Source organism: Pseudorca crassidens, chromosome 2, assembly GCF_039906515.1.
Source record: "Pseudorca crassidens isolate mPseCra1 chromosome 2, mPseCra1.hap1, whole genome shotgun sequence".
Taxonomy (NCBI): domain Eukaryota; kingdom Metazoa; phylum Chordata; class Mammalia; order Artiodactyla; family Delphinidae; genus Pseudorca; species Pseudorca crassidens.
In genome coordinates this window covers 8329974-8345533 of record NC_090297.1, presented here as the reverse complement: position 1 = coordinate 8345533, position 15560 = coordinate 8329974, and the positions used below count along the sequence as shown (strand labels likewise).

The following is a 15560-nucleotide window of genomic DNA, read 5'->3' as shown; positions in this document are numbered from 1 at the left end:
GAGGGGGTGGGTAGTGGGTCTTCAGAAAGGAGGAGAGCAGGAACTGGGGGATGGGACCCTGGAAGAGTTGGTGTCAGCGGAGTGTCTTGGCTTGAGCAAATGGAGGTACCCTCTGGGAGCGGTGGGCAGCAGGGATGCAGTGGGCTTCCTCATGGGGCATCTGCACCTGTCCAGGCTGTGCTGGGTGCCCTGTAAGACCGGGGGAAGCCCCCAGAGGCAGCCTGGCCTCTGGGGTTCTTGCAGGTCATCTGGGAAGACAGATCACTTCCCTCTTCTAAATACAATCATGAAACCATTGTGGAAGCATTGCTAAACCCCCAAACCCGGTCTGGTAACTCAATCCTTGTCACTGGCACTCAAGGGTGCTGGGCAGCCTTAGGCTTCCAGGGGGAGAGAGGCCCCGAGGATGGGTAGGGTTGGGGTTAGTGCAGAAGAAGGACATTCCAGATGGACAGAGGCTTGGCAAAGGGACTAGAAGAGGCAGACCCAGGCCCAGGCTCCAGATCCTGTGTGGGGAGCCTGTAGAGACCAGCACAGAGGCCCCACAGCAGGTAAGGGTGGCACCAAGCCCCCCCAGTGCCAGTTCATACCCAGGGATTTGCCATGAGCTACTGTGCAGCAAAGGGCCCCCTCTTACTGACAGCCATCACTGGTGCTACAGTAAACGCTCTGAGACGTCCTGCAGGGGTGAAACTTCTTGTACTCCCTTTACCCTACCGTGGTCTCCTTTCTCTGATCCTGCAGCTTATGTTTCAATGATCACCTATTAATGTGCTATTTGGAAAACTCTGACCTGAATCTTTAAAACCCTCCTTTTTCCTGATTACTAAAGGATTTCAGTTTTTCACTTTCCTTGAAAGAAATCTAAAAAATAAAATAAGGAATAGGAAAGATTTTTTAGCTCTTTCAATACCTGATCACCCAGAAGGAACAACTGTTAACACTTTGGTCCATTTCTTTTCAGTCTTTTTTATTTTTTCTCTGAACGTATAGGGGTGTAGGAAGGCGCATAAAAACATGTCAATCTAAATTGAGATCATGTAGTTTTGTGTCCTGCTTTTTTTCCTGCATTTTTATGAATTAATACGTATGAAAGAGTATATGTACATTTTAAGGAACAATAATAAATAAAACAGCCAGATATCCACAACTTAATTTAAGAATTACATCCTGTTTTTTCACTTAGCATTAGGCTCTGAACATTTTCCCATGCCATTAAATATTCTTTGAGAACTTGAGTTTTAATGGCTGCCTGGTATTCTTTCAAAGGGTGGACCATATTTTATTTAACAAATCTTATCTTCTTAGAAATTTAGGTTGTTTCCAACTTTTTACTATTAAAAGAACACAGTGATGAGCACAGTCATATGTAAATCTTTGCCCATAATCAAAACAACCTCTCACTAGTTCTTCGTTTCAGCAGATAGAAATAGAATTGTAGGGTCAGTGTTTTAAAACAGTAATAGCCAACGTATGCCGAGCATCCCTCTGCCAGGCATTGGACAGCTTTAAACGCATTAGCTCATTCAAATTTACAATTCCACATGGTAGGTACTATTCTATTCCCATCGTACAGATGAGCAAACTGAGGGTCAGGGAAGCTAAGGGAATTGCCCCAAATCACACGATAGTAAATGGCAAAGCTGGGTTTTGAACACCAGCAGCCTGGTTCTAGAGCCTGAGCTCCTAGCCACTGTGCCATGCTTTGGTTTGTTCATTCATTCAACAATGTTTGCTGAGCACCTACTATATATGCCAGGTACTATTACAGATAATAGGTACACAGTAGTGTACCAGACGGATAAAAATCTCTGCCCTACATTCTAGCTGGGGAGACACATGGTAAACACAATAAGTGAAATCCTTAGGTTTTTGGAAGTTAGTAAGTTTCCTGGCCAAAAACAAACAAACAAAAACAATAGAATGGGAATGCAGAGGTGGGTGTGCAATTTAAAATAAGGAGGCCAGGCAAGGCCTCACTGAGAAGGGGCATTAGAGCAAAGTCTTGAAGGAGGAGGACGAGGGAGCTAGGCTGGGATCTGAGGGGAGGGCATGCCAGATAGAGACCTGCAAGTGCAAAGGCCCTGAGGCAACAGTGAGCTGACTGTCCAGGGAGTAGCAAGGAGGCCAGTGAGGCTAGACTAGGGAGAGAGGTACAGGGTGGGAGCAGTGAGGTCAGAGAGGTAATGAAGGGGGTACAGATCTCGGGGCTCTGAGGGCCACTGTGAGGACACTTACTTTTCTCTGAGGGAGGTGGGAGCCATGAGGGTTCTGAGCAGAGCAGTGATGTGGTCCAGCTTACATCTAATGAGATCTCTCTGGCTACTGGGTGAAGAATCGCTGTAGAGGGCCAGGGTGGCAGCGAGGAGGTCCCTGTGACAGCTGGGCTGGAGATGATGGTGGCTCAGACCAGGCTGGTGGTGTGGAGTGGAAAGCAGTGGTTTCCTTCCGGATATATTTTGAAAATGGAGTTGACGGGATTTGCAAATCGCTTGTCTATGGGATATTAAAGAGAGAGAGGAATCAAGGATGCCTCCGAAGTCAGGAGCTTGAACCCTGGAGAGGGAGAGATGCATTTAGCACAGCAGAGAAAACCCTGGGAGGAAGTCGGTTTGGGGAGCTAAGGCAGCCATCACTGCCAGCCTGATATCCTGTTCTTCTCCATTGGGTGTGCAGGAGGACGGCACTTCCTGCCCCCTTGAAGTTAGATGCGGCCAGGGGATGAACTCTGGCCAGAGAGTTGTGGGTGGGAGTGATATGTGTAACTTCCGGGCTGGGGCTTTAATCACTTCCGGCTCTGCTGGTGCCCTGTGGAGACTATCTCCGGAGCTTGGCCGCGGTGGAAGCTCTATCAGCCTGGGACCCTGAGTGACTCATGGAGGAGAGCCCTCTGCCCACCTGGCCTGGACATGTGTCATCACAAAGAAATAAATGTTTGTTGTTCTAAGACGCTGAGATTTAGATGTTGTTTGCTAACACAGCATAATTTATCCTATCCTGAATAATACAGGCACCTGTCAGTAGGACTGCCATGTAAGGTTGCACAGGTTGTACACTGTACAACGGCAGCATCTCTGAGGAGGTTTCATTATAATCATAGACTTGTCTAACTTCTAGATCCTGCACACGTGTGAAGGATTATGTCCTGTTGCAATCATGCTCGGGGCATCCCCTGAGGCTGCTCTTCTTGTTCACCAGACTCTCTCAGAGGCCTGATTTCCACTCCCTACCCCCACCCAACTCTAAACAGGCAACAGCCACCTCACAGAGCAGGGGCAGTGGAAGGACTGTACACTGAGTGACTTGCCTTAGCGCCTGGGTACAAGCGAGCCCCAGCCAGGGCTGTCGCTCCCAGTAAAGTCTTCTGGGGCAGATCCAGGCCAAGCTGAGGGGGATGAGCAAGGGGGCACAGCCATGCTCCAGAAGCTTCACTGCTTCCTAACGGGAAGCATATGCTCTGGCCACAGATTTAACAAGAAGCCTGATTTATGGACCTGCCATTCAGATGAATTTAAGCTGGATGCTACTGATTAAACCCCGGACCCAGTGCCCCCTCTACCTCTCCCCGTCCACCTCTCCGGCTCCTGCCTCTCTTCCCTCTCCTCCCATCCCCCTCCTTTATACAAGAGCCAGCCTGGCGTTCGTTGCCTAGCAGGGCCTGCAGCGGGTCAGTGCTTTCTGTCTTCTCCTGGCTGGCCTGCCCATAGTTGGACAGAATAATATGTAGTATGAAGTGGGTTTTTTTTTTGTTTTTTGTTTTTTTAAATTACTTAAGAAAAGCACCTTCTGCTAACTTGCATGGGGCTATATGAGTTAGAGGCAGCTCTGCCTATTACCCAAGTGAAGATGTTGAGTAGACAGACAAGCGCGGAGCTCTGGGGAGAGGGCTAGAGATATACATTTGGGAATTGTCAGCGTGTATTGGTGTTTAAAGAGCCATGGCACTGGGGGGGATCACGGAGGGAGGGGGGTACATGGAGAAGACTCAGAAGACCAAGCCTCTGATATTGCAAAGGAGACAGGAAGGACCAGCTAGGGAGAAGGGAGAGAACCAGCGGAGTAAGGAAAGGGTTCCATGGAGGATAGAGGGACCACCTGGGTCCAGGGCACTGAGGGGCCAGTAAATCGAGAGCTGAGAACTGACCGTTGTTGGACTTTACATTGTGGAGTCATTGGTGTTCTGGACCAGAGCCGTTGCATGGGGGTGGGTTCAAGAGAGGATGGAAAGGGAAGAACCAGAGAACAGTGGGCTCAGGGGCACCTCTCACGGAATCTTACTGGGTAAAGGGCAGAGAACAGGGTGGTAGTTGGCAGAGAAGTGGTGTCAAGGGAAAAGTGATGCATGGGAGAAAAATGAGGCTGATGAGAAAGAGCCCTAAGAGGGAGAGTCACTGCGGCCAGAAAGTCCCCCTTCCCTGACCCCCACCAGCAGCAGCATGTGAGGGTGGCCAGTTTTTCCTGCATGCTCTACACCCTGGTGAAGCATTTCATGCCCTTTGCAGCCACCCCTTATGGGGTTTCCAGTCCCCTCCCCAGCTTGGGTATAGATCTCTGGGGGTCTCCCGTAAGAGCAGCAATTAGAATGCAGACTTTGATAAAGCTGCAGATGGGGAAATGGGGGTCCAGAGAGGTTAAATAACCTGCCGCGGTCATGCAGCCGTTAAGTGGCAGAACTAGATTTCGACCCCAATTATGCCCAACACCGTTCTCCAAGGATAAGTAAGGGGGGCAAGAGGTCCTTGTCAAAAGTCCCTGTGGGGTGTGCAGGTTTTGCCTCCTGACTAGCTCTGGTGTTTATTCTTTCATTTACAGGTGTGCCAGTTGGGGCCACTATAGGTGCCAGGATCCCCAAGATGCGACACAGGGAGAAGCCCCAAAAGACTCACAGACCACCTGGGGAGGTCAATCCTTGATCCCTGTGACTAGCCCCCAGCTTTCATGGGGGGCTGTTCAGGAGGTCGGTGCAAAGGTGGGCACCCAACTGGGTCTGGGGGGTTCCCAAGGAATCTAGGCTTTCCTAGGAATCTACTTCCAAGCAAGAGCCAAAGAACGAGCGAGGTTCAGTTGGGTGAGGCGCGATGGGAGATCGGGTCCCTGCAGAGGGCACAGCACGTGCAAAGCCCTAGAGGCTGGAGAGGAGTTCAGGAAACAGAGGAAACCAGCTGTTCGGAGCGGGCAATGGGGAGAGGTGGGGCTTCGGAGGCTGCTGCATCCCCTCCGGGCCAGCCTCGCCCCGCCCACGGTGGTCGCGCGGCCGACCGGCCAGGGCGTCTAATGGGCTGCCCGGCCCGCGTTCCGGGGAGTGGTCCCCGGCCGCGCTAATGTGCGGTCGCCCCTCCCGCTGGTAGCTGGTGCCCCCGCGCCGACCCCGGGTGCAGATCGATACGCATCAGGCGGCGGGCGGCCGGGAGCGCCCCCTTCCCCCGGGCGCCTCTGACGGTTGTTCCGGGGCCTCCCGCGCTGGGGGTGGGGCGGGGGCGGGCTGGGCGCGGGGAGGGGCGCCCCGCGGTGGGACCTTCGGCCCCGCGCCCGCCCGGCTCCTCTCCGCCTCCCCAGGCTCTCTCTGTCTCTCTCTCCCCCTCTTCGGGTTCCGTCCGTTTTCCCCCGACATCTCCTGTCTCTCTGAGGTCTTAGTCTCTTGGTCTGTGTCTCTCCATCTCTCCCTATACAGGTCTTGGGGAGGACGGGTCAACCGTCCCAGGCGGGAGGCTGTGACCTTTGTCCACAGCCTGGGACAGTGGCATTGCAGGCTCCCGACACCAGGCTCCACTTTCTAGCCGCTGGGAGCCTGGGAGTCCCAGGTGGCACCTCTGGGGACAAGGACAAGGCCAGGGGCACTAGTCCTGGGACCCAGGACAGAGACAAGGATGGGGCGAATGAGGCACTCGGGGGCCAAACTTAAGGAGCGCCCCCCAAACCTCTCAGAAACCAAGATAAATGATACTTTAATGCAATAGTCTTAAAAAGAAATATTAATGCCAAAAATTCAGTGGTGAACAAAATATCAACACTTTAAAGACAAGATCAGTAACCGCTGAACTGAGCCATGCTGGAGCCTGTGACAAATGAACAATCAGGAATATGATCCTGTTTTATTTAAAATGTTGATATTTTGTCCATCATGGTTTGTTCACCTTGATTTTAAAGGAGACTGATACAGGGGGTACTGGGACTGTGGGCAAGAGTCTATGGCCATGATCATGGTTAACGAGTTAGAAAGTATCAAATGCAAGCACTTAATTATCTTTTTTTAAAAAACAGCTTTATTGGGATATAATTTGCATGCCATATGATTTGTCCAATTTAATCGGTTTTGGTATATTCAGAGTGTGCGACCATCACCACACCAATTTTGGAACATTTTCATCACCCCTAAAAGAATCCCTATATGCACTAGCAGCCACTCTCGAGTCCCCTCAATTTCCCCAACGCTGGCATCCACTAATCTTTCTAGCTCTGTGGATTTGCCTGTTCTGTGTATTTGATATAAATGGAACCATACAAGAGATGGTCTCTTGTGTATAGCTTTTTCACTTAAGTATAATGTTTTCAAGGTTCATCCTTGCTGTAGCGTGCATCAGTACTTCATTCCTTTATATTGCCCAATAGTACTCCATTGTATGGCTATACCACATTTTACTTATCCATTCATCGGTGGATGGGCATATGGGTTTCTACTTTTTTGCCATAATGAATAAATGCTGTTACATACATTCATGTACAAGTTTTTGTGTGGACATAATGTTTTCATTTCTCTTGGGTATATACCTAGAGTAGAATTTCTGGGTCATACGGTAACTCCATGTTTAACCTTTTGAGGAACTGCCAGACTGTTTTCCAAAGCGGGTACGCGAGGTTACATTCCCACCAGCAACTTATGAAGGCTCTGATTTCTCCACATCTTCACCAACACTTGCTATCATCTGTCTTTTTTATTATAGCTTTCCTAGTGTGTGTAAAGTGGTTATCTCATCGTGATTTTGATTTGCATTTCCCTAATGACTAATGATGTTGAAGATTTTTTCACATGCTTTTTGGACATTAGGATATCTTCTTTGGAGAAGTTTCTGTTCAAACTCTTTGCCAGTTTTTCGAATATCTTAATTATCTTAAGTGGCATCACACCATCTCACTCGCTTCTATGTACTTGACAGTATGCTATGGAGATCTCTCCGTGATCTTTATAGATTTTTATAGACCTACCTCACTATTTTTAAGTACCTATTCAAGGTTTCATAGTTCGGCTTGTGCTATAAGTATTTATCCAATCTCTGACTGATGGACATTTACGTTTTTTCAAAAATGTTTTCTATTGCAAACAAGATAATAAACATCCTTATACACATCTTTGTGCACCCGAGTGAGTCTTTTTGGTAAAGAAAGCCCTAGAAGAAGAATTTCTGGGTGAAATTTTTTTTTTAATTTCAATAGATATTAACAAATCGTTCTCTGAAAATTTGACTCACACACCCTTCAACATTGTATGAGACTGCTTTTGAACTGCATCTTTACCAACTCTTGATATTATCAGTCTCCTTAATTTTTGCCAATGTGTCAGGCAAAAAACAAAACCAAAAAATCCATTGTTGTTTTAATTTTCATTTGCCTGTGACTGAGTGTGAACTTTAAAAAAATATGATTATTGGCCATTTAAATCTCGTCTACTGTGAAATGTCTGTTTGTATCTTTTGTCCATTTTTCTAATGGAATATTTTTATATATCCTGGATGTGGATCATCTTTCTCCCAGCCTGCTGATGATTTTTGTGACATAAAAATGTTAAATTTTGATTGCAGCCCTCTTCCTTATGGCTCCTTGGTTTCAGGTCTTGTTTTTCCTACTCCAATTTTGTGAAAATATTTTCCTCTAATATACATATATATATATATATATATATTTTGCAGTATGCGAGTCTCTACATTTTTTAAATATAAAAACATTAGAGGGCTTCCCTGGTGGCGCAGTGGTTGAGAGTCTGCCTGCCGATGCAGGGGACGCGGGTTCGTGCCCCGGTCCGGGAAGATCCCACATGCTGTGGAGCGGCTGGGCCCGTGAGCCATGGCTGCTGAGCCTGCGCGTCCGGAGCCTGTGCTCCGCAACGGGAGAGGCCACAGCAGTTAGAGGCCCGCGTACCGCAAAAAAAAAAAAAAAAAAAAAAAAGGAAAGATATATTTTGGATGTGATGACAATATTGAAATATAATAAATTCTTGATTAATAAATCTACTGCAGTCTCAGTGAAGTTCCTGACATAAATTGTTATCAAACATGATAGTCCACTTGTAGAGTTTGTATGAGAAAGAAAATGTGTAATAATATTGAAAAAAATTTCAAAGGTGAATAACCTTAACAGTTGGCAAAACATAAAGTCATAGCAATTACAACAGTGTAGTATTGGAATGAGATTAAATAAATCAATCAATGGAAAGAAACAGATGCATGTTTATATGAAAGTGTAGTTTATGATAAAGATGACATTTCAAATAAACAGAATTCAATAAATGGTCTTAGTTCAAATGGCTATCCATTTAGTGGTGAATGTTTATTCATTTCTCCATCAAATATTTATGAATGCCTAACACAGGCTAGGCACCATGCATGTGGACACTGCTGAGGTGGAATAGTGAATAAAATAGACAAAAGGACAAACATTCCTGGCCTTGTAGAGCTGACATTCTGGTGAGAGAGGCAGTCAGTCAAATAAATAGGTAAATTATATGTATTAGAAATAAAAGGAGAAAATAAAGGAGGGGTAGGGGATGGGGAGAGAAATGGCAGTTTAAAATAGAAAGATTAAGAAAGATTTCAATGAAAAGGTGATATTTCTGCAAAAACTCAAAGGAGATGAGAGCATTGGCCTTGTAGATACCTATAAGAAGGGCCATCTGGGCTGAGGGAACAGACAGGGCAAAGGTCCTGAGGCAGGAACATGTTTTATGTGTTTTCTGCTTCATGGACTTGAATTTTCACCCTGAGGGAGATCGGCAGCATTGAAGGGCTATGAACAGAGGTGTGACAGAAGCTCACTGATGCTTTTACTGGACCACTCTGTGATCTGGGTGGACCATTGTTTGTAGCGTCCAGGGCAAGAGTGGGCTTGAGAAGACCAGGGAAGAGGCGATTTCAGTTACCCAGGTGAGAAGTATTGGTGGCTTGGACCAAGTGGCAGCAATGGAGGGAGTGGGAAGTGGTCAGATTCCGGATGTATTTTGAAGATAGAACAGACGGGATTTGCTGATGGATCAGATGGGGGACCAGAATTGGCTGGGAAGAAGAGTCAAGGGTCACTCTGAGGATTTTGATCTGAGCCTTGGAAGGCCGGAGCTAACGTTAGTAGAGGCAGGAAGGCGGTGGGTAGGGCAGGTGCGGGGAAGAACAGAAGCTCAGCTATGGATGTTTGGAGTTTGTGATGCCTTTCAGACCTCCAAATGGAGACACTGGGTAGGAGTAAGTGTCCACCACTGAGACATGAGATCTGGGCTGAAGATACATGTTGGAAACGGTCAGCGTAGAAACCTCTGCAGCCCCACACAGTAGCCGGAAGCCACACGTGGTTACTGAGCACTTGAAATGCAGCTGGTCCGATGGAGACATGCTGTATATATAAAATGCACACCGGATTTCACAGGCTTAGATGAAAAGAAGAGTACAATAGCTCATTAATGATCTTTTTATATTGATCATTTAGATTGAAATGACAATGAAATAATTTTGGATATATTTGGTTAGATAAAATACAGTATTTACCTTACTCTTTTTTATTTCATTTTTTTAAAATGTAGGGATGACTTCCCTCATGGTGCAGTGGTTAAGAATCTGCCTGCCACTGCAGGGGACACAGGTTCGAGCCCTGGTCTGGGAAAATCCCACAGGCCGCAGAGCAACTAAGCCCGTGCGCCATAACTACTGAGCCTGTGCTCTAGAGCCCTCGAGCCACAACTACTGAGCCCGCGTGCCTAGAGCCCATGCTCCGCAACAAGAGAAGCCACCGCAATGAGAAGCCCGTGCACTGCAACGAAGAGTAGCCCCCGCTCACCGCAACTAGAGAAAGCCATGCACAGCAACGAAGACCCAACACAGCCAAAAATAAATAAATAAAGTAATTAATTAATTTTTTAAAATGTAGGTATCCAAAAATGTTAAACTGCCTAAGAAGCTTACATGCTATTTCTATTGGGCAGCATTGGTCTAGATGGTCATTAAAGTGCGAGCAGGATGGGGTCACAGTGGGAGTGACCATGGGAGAGAGAAGCCCCAAGGATGAGCCCTGGACCCCCTGAGGTGAAGAGGGTGAAGAGGAAACGCACCAGAGGTGAGAGGAGCAACCTAGGACGTTAGAGGAAAAGTGGGAGCCGGGAAGCCAAGGCAAGAGAGTGTTCCAGGGAGGAGGGAGGCGCCCGTGACCAGTGCTGCGGATGGGCTGAGAACTGAACGTTGAAATTAGCAAAGTGACCAGTTGACCAAGCATTTCTTTTTTTTTAAAATAAATTCATTAATTTTTGTTTATTTATTGTTGGCTGTGTTGAGTCTTCATTGCCATGTGCAGGCTTTCTCTAGCGGCAGCAAGCGGAGGCTACTCTTCATTGCGATGCGCAGTCTTCTCATTGCGGTGGCTTCTCTTGTTGCGGAGCTTCAGGTTCTAGGCGCGCTTCAGTAGTTGTGGCATGTGGGCTCAGTAGTTGTGGCTCATGGGCTTAGTTGCTCAGTGGCATGTGGGATCCTCTCGGAACAGGATTCGAACCCATGTCCCCTGCATTGGCAGGCGGATTTTTAACCACCAGGGAAGTCCGACCGAGCATTTCATTCATGCAGTTTTCTCGAGTTCCCACAATGTGCCGTTGCTGAAGATACAACAACAAAAAAGGAGAGCTGGCCCCTGCCCTCCGGGGTCTCACCCTCATGTAGTAGGGGTGGCGAGAGGGTCCCCAAATAATGAGCTACCAGTCACCTGGGGAAGAGGAGTGTACAGGAACCAGGAAAGCCCAGGACAGAGGTTTGGAGGCCGTACCCTGAGGGTGCAGGAGAAATCCCTACCCAGATTTTGAAAACTCCTGTTGCTGGGCCCAAAGCCCCCCACCCCGAACCCCAGCATAGACTCTGGGCAAGAGAAGATCAGAAATAACATGCTAGGGGCTTTATAGTGGTAGAGAGTCCTCATAGCACTATAAGGGGACCAGGATTTGAACCCAGGGTGTCTGGCTCAAAATCCTGTGTCCTCAGCCACTCTGCTCACTGCCCTGAGGTCCACGGGAATGCAGTTCCTACAGGCTCTTCTCTGACAGCCGGAAGCTCTTGGGCTGCAGAGTACCCAATTCTGGCTTTGCAGCCAGCACCCAAAACCCCCACTTGTTCCCCAAGTGACTTTAGGTGAGTTCCTTCAGCCTTAGTTTGATCATCTGTATGCTGGAATAGATAAAATGGAGCAACGGCATTTTAGCAACCACACCACACTACCTATGATGGGCAGAGTTAGGCTGGAGACTCAAGTCAGACCATGCAACTGCAAGATTTTGGAAACGCATTCCCCAGGGAAGGTGGGCAGAGGAAGTGGCCACAAGCTCAGACAGTCCCTCCTCGGCCTGTGTCCTGGAGAGCGCCGAGCCCCGTTCCTGTGCCCCTGAAGGTCAGGCACCCCCTCTGGCCCCCACTGCCCCCTCCTGCTTCTGACCGTCCCCTCTGCACTGGATAAACAGCACCTCTGCCCGCCTGCCTCCTCAATCCCTCCTGCTTCACCAGAATTAAATTCATCATTCATTTTTTATGGTTTATACATGGTGTAATTTATGTCTTCAAATATATTGAGGTCACACTTTAGCAGAAAAAAAGTATTTCACATTGAAATTGAAGGCATGTGTGTTCCATTAAATGGGGATGTTTGGGATAATTTTAAAAGGCTAAAAGTAGTAGAAAGTAACATTAAAATAAAATTTGAGAGCTGTAATTACCCCTAATCGCACCATAAAATAATCAATACTGCATTCCATTATTTCTGACTTCCCTAGTTATAGCTTTTTTTGTTAAGCTCTTGAATATTGATGAGGTGAAAGGGTCGTGTCTTCTGGCAGAGGTCTGATGGAGGTGGAATTAAGGTGGTGTCCTCTCTGATTATCCCAGGGAGACCATGAGCGCCGCTTCTTCTCAGCTACGAATCCCCGGGGGCAGCGCCAGGCTCCCTGATCTGTTTGATGTTCTTCCGTCCAGCTCTTCCCACGTGGGGCTTGGTGGGGGGCCAGGTTTGTCTGGGCTACATTTTTGGAGCATTCACTGTGTGCCAAGCTCTGTGCAAGCCTCTTGGATACATTAACTCATTTAACTCTTAAAGCAACCCTCTGCAGTGGGTGTTGGCAAGACTCCCCATTTTACAGATGGGCACACTGAGGCTCAGTGAGATAAAGTAAATTACCAAGGAGTGGAGTTGGGATTTTCACTCAAGTCTGTGCTCTTGCCATTATTTATGCCACCTCCCAAGACATCCAGCTTCTGGCTGAGGGATGGAGATGCCAGCAGGAGAGTGCAGGGGTGCTAAGCGCCCTGGGAGAGGATGACTTAGTGCCAACCTCGAGGGCAGTTGCCACTGGCCGCAGTGGCGTGAGTTTAGCTGGAAAACCTCTGGTTTCCTTTGGGGACACCTGAGAACTTCTGTCCCTTCCCTACATTTCAGACAGGGGTTCACTTCCATGAGCCTTCAAGTTCCCATCTGTAAAATGGGAATGACATTAGAACACCCCTTAAAGTGTATGGTTTAAGGGAACTCATGCTGGGAAGTGCCAGTCAACAGGAGCTGTGAAGGTGTTGGCGACACAATGAAGAGGTCTCGTCTCTTCTCTGGCTTCAGTTTCCCCATCTCTAAAATGCCCAGGGTGGGGCACTTGAACTGGACAACAGAAAGACCTTGTCCATCTCTGACATTTCATGTTCTATGCTCTAGGCCGCAAGGTCTGCCAAGTGGGCAGAGACTTCTTCCTGTGTGCTAGCTTACAAGGGTCCTCAGAAGGTCATCTCATCCAGCCCCCACCACCCCACAGGGTCACATGTCCAAGGGGTACCGCTTGCCCCTCTTTTCCCCACCTCAAGGAACCCGCACTGTTTCAAGCTGTGGATAATTTCCCTGGGGGCCTGGGCCCTACGGGAGCCCACCTCCTAATGAGAGCACCAAAGTGGTCCTTTGGGCCCCTGAGCTGGGGGTTTGAAGCTTGGACACACTCATGTACAGTATGAAAGGATGACCTTTTATTTGCTATCCGGACATCTATGCAGGAGAATCGAGACATCTCCCTACTCAGAACGCAGATAACCGTGTGCTCAGAATCTGGACGTTATTCACGGTAGCTAAAAGGTGGCAACAACCCATATGTCCATCGGTGAATGATGGGTAAACAAAACGTGGTCTATCCACACAGTGGAATATTGTTCTGCCGGAACACGGAATGAAGCACTGGCACATGCCACATGGATGAGCCTTGAAAACACGATGCTGTGCGAAAGAAGGCACAAAAGGCCAGACGGTGCAGAGTTCCATGTATATGAGGTACCTGGAATAGACAAATTCATAGACACAAAAGCGGACGAGAGGTTACCAGGGCCTGGGGGGAGGGGGAAACGGGGAGTTGATGTTTCATGGGTACAGAATCGGCAAATCCAGAAAAGGCAAATCTATAGAGACAGAAGGCAGCTTCGTGGTTGCCAGGGGGATGGGAAAATGAGGAGGGACTGCTTAATGGGTATGAGGTTTCATTTTGGGGTGATGAGAAAGTTCTGGAACTAGACAGCTACATAAAATTTACTTAATGCCACTGAATTACATACTTTAAAAGGCCTACAGGGCTTCCCTGGTGGCGCAGTGGTTGAGAGTCCGCCTGCCGATGCAGGGGACACGGGTTCGTGCCCCGGTCCGGGAAGATCCCACGTGCCGCGGAGCGGCTGGGCCCGTGAGCCATGGCCACTGAGCCTGCACGTCCGGAGCCTGTGCTCCGCAACGGGAGAGGCCACGGCAGTGAGAGGCCCGCGTACCGCAAAAAAAAAAAAAAAAAAAAGAAAGGCCTACAATGTTAAATTTTATGTTCTGTGTATTTTACCACATTAAAAAAATTTTTTTAACTTGTTCAATAAGTTTATTACTGTCTTTATCTGAAAAATCTTCGTAGAAATTGTGGTTTGGGTTATTAACTCTCAGCAGCCCGTTCCTGAGCTCTAAGGAAGCTTGCCTTCTTCTGAGCTACCCGATCTTTCTTCTGGGCAAGTGACATTTTGGGATGGTTCCACCTCTTCTTTTTTTTTTTTTTTTTTTTTTTTGCGATACGCGGGCCTCTCGTTGTGGCCTCTCCCGTTGCGGAGCACAGGCTCCGGACGCGCAGGCTCAGTGGCCATGGCTCACGGACCCAGCTGCTCCGCGGCATGTGGGATCCTCCTGGACCGGGGCACGAACCCGCGTTCCGCGCCTCGGCAGGCGGACTCTCAACCACTGCGCCACCAGGGAAGCCCCCACCTCTTCTCTTTAACTTCTTTCTTAGGCTTCTTCTCATACACTGGATTCTCTCATATTGTAGCATGAGCTTTCTTATCCATCTCCTCCATCATGTCTGGAGTTATGTTTTTCTTTATGTATTGAGAGAGTTGTTTTTTGTAAGTATCTTCATCTTCTTCGATCAGGTAACGCACATAATCTGCAATGTTCTGCCCCACGATGTGCTTTCGGTGTACCTCAGCATTGAATTCTTTGCTTTCTGAATCATAACCAGGGAACCGTTTGGTACTGTGAGGGATAGACAAGCCTCCATCAACAGCTCCCTTCAGGGCCCCAACAGCGTTATTCTCAATAGTAGTCCTGGCAGGCCCTGCATCCAAGTAACAGGTGAAGGCACCAGGTTGACCATCAACGCTTTCCACACTGTATTCACCTCCAGTCGCCTTGACTTCGCCTTCATAAATTCTGTCCATCCCAAACCTATTAAGAAGCCTGCGTGCCAGCAGCAGGCCAGTACAAGATGCTTCAGCGTAATTTGTCAGGCCAGCCTTCACGCCATACTTTGGGAGTTCACGAGCACAAGCTGCACAAACGATCATACCTCCTTTTATACGGGCATAGCAATCTGACAAACGGTATCTCTGTGAGTTACCTGAACTGTCATTCTGTATTTGGGTGCACTGTACTTATTTTTATCTTGGATTACCAATCGTTTCCGAGCATAGTAGTCAGTTTTGCCCTCTTGCCGTCTTCTAAATTTCACTTGGCATCTCTTGAACTAGGCCTTATTCTTGACAACTTTAACAAACCCCATCCTGTAGAACAGAGGCCTTAGCCGCCACTGAGCTGCAGAACCAGCACGGCTCTGGGGGGGGGATAAAGCAAAAAAATTTTTTTTTTTTAATGTCTGGGCACCCCAGGGTCGTCCTGTGCCCTGAGCCCAGCCCACGCTCCATGCAAGGCTCTGGGTCGTGACTGTTCCCCCCAGCACGTTAGGAGCCGGGGACAGTAGGGAGCTGATGGGCAGCCTCGCGCCCTGGGTCATTACCATTAATAACAAACAACAGTAGAGTGTATTTTTAAAACTTTCCCTAATG

General features: G+C 48.1%; 1 pseudogene; it reads right to left on the bottom strand.

Annotated features, from left to right (window-relative positions):
• Positions 1–14087: 14087 nt before the first annotated feature.
• LOC137209949 (large ribosomal subunit protein uL18-like) lies at positions 14088–15347 on the bottom strand (annotated as a pseudogene).
• Positions 15348–15560: the final 213 nt, after the last annotated feature.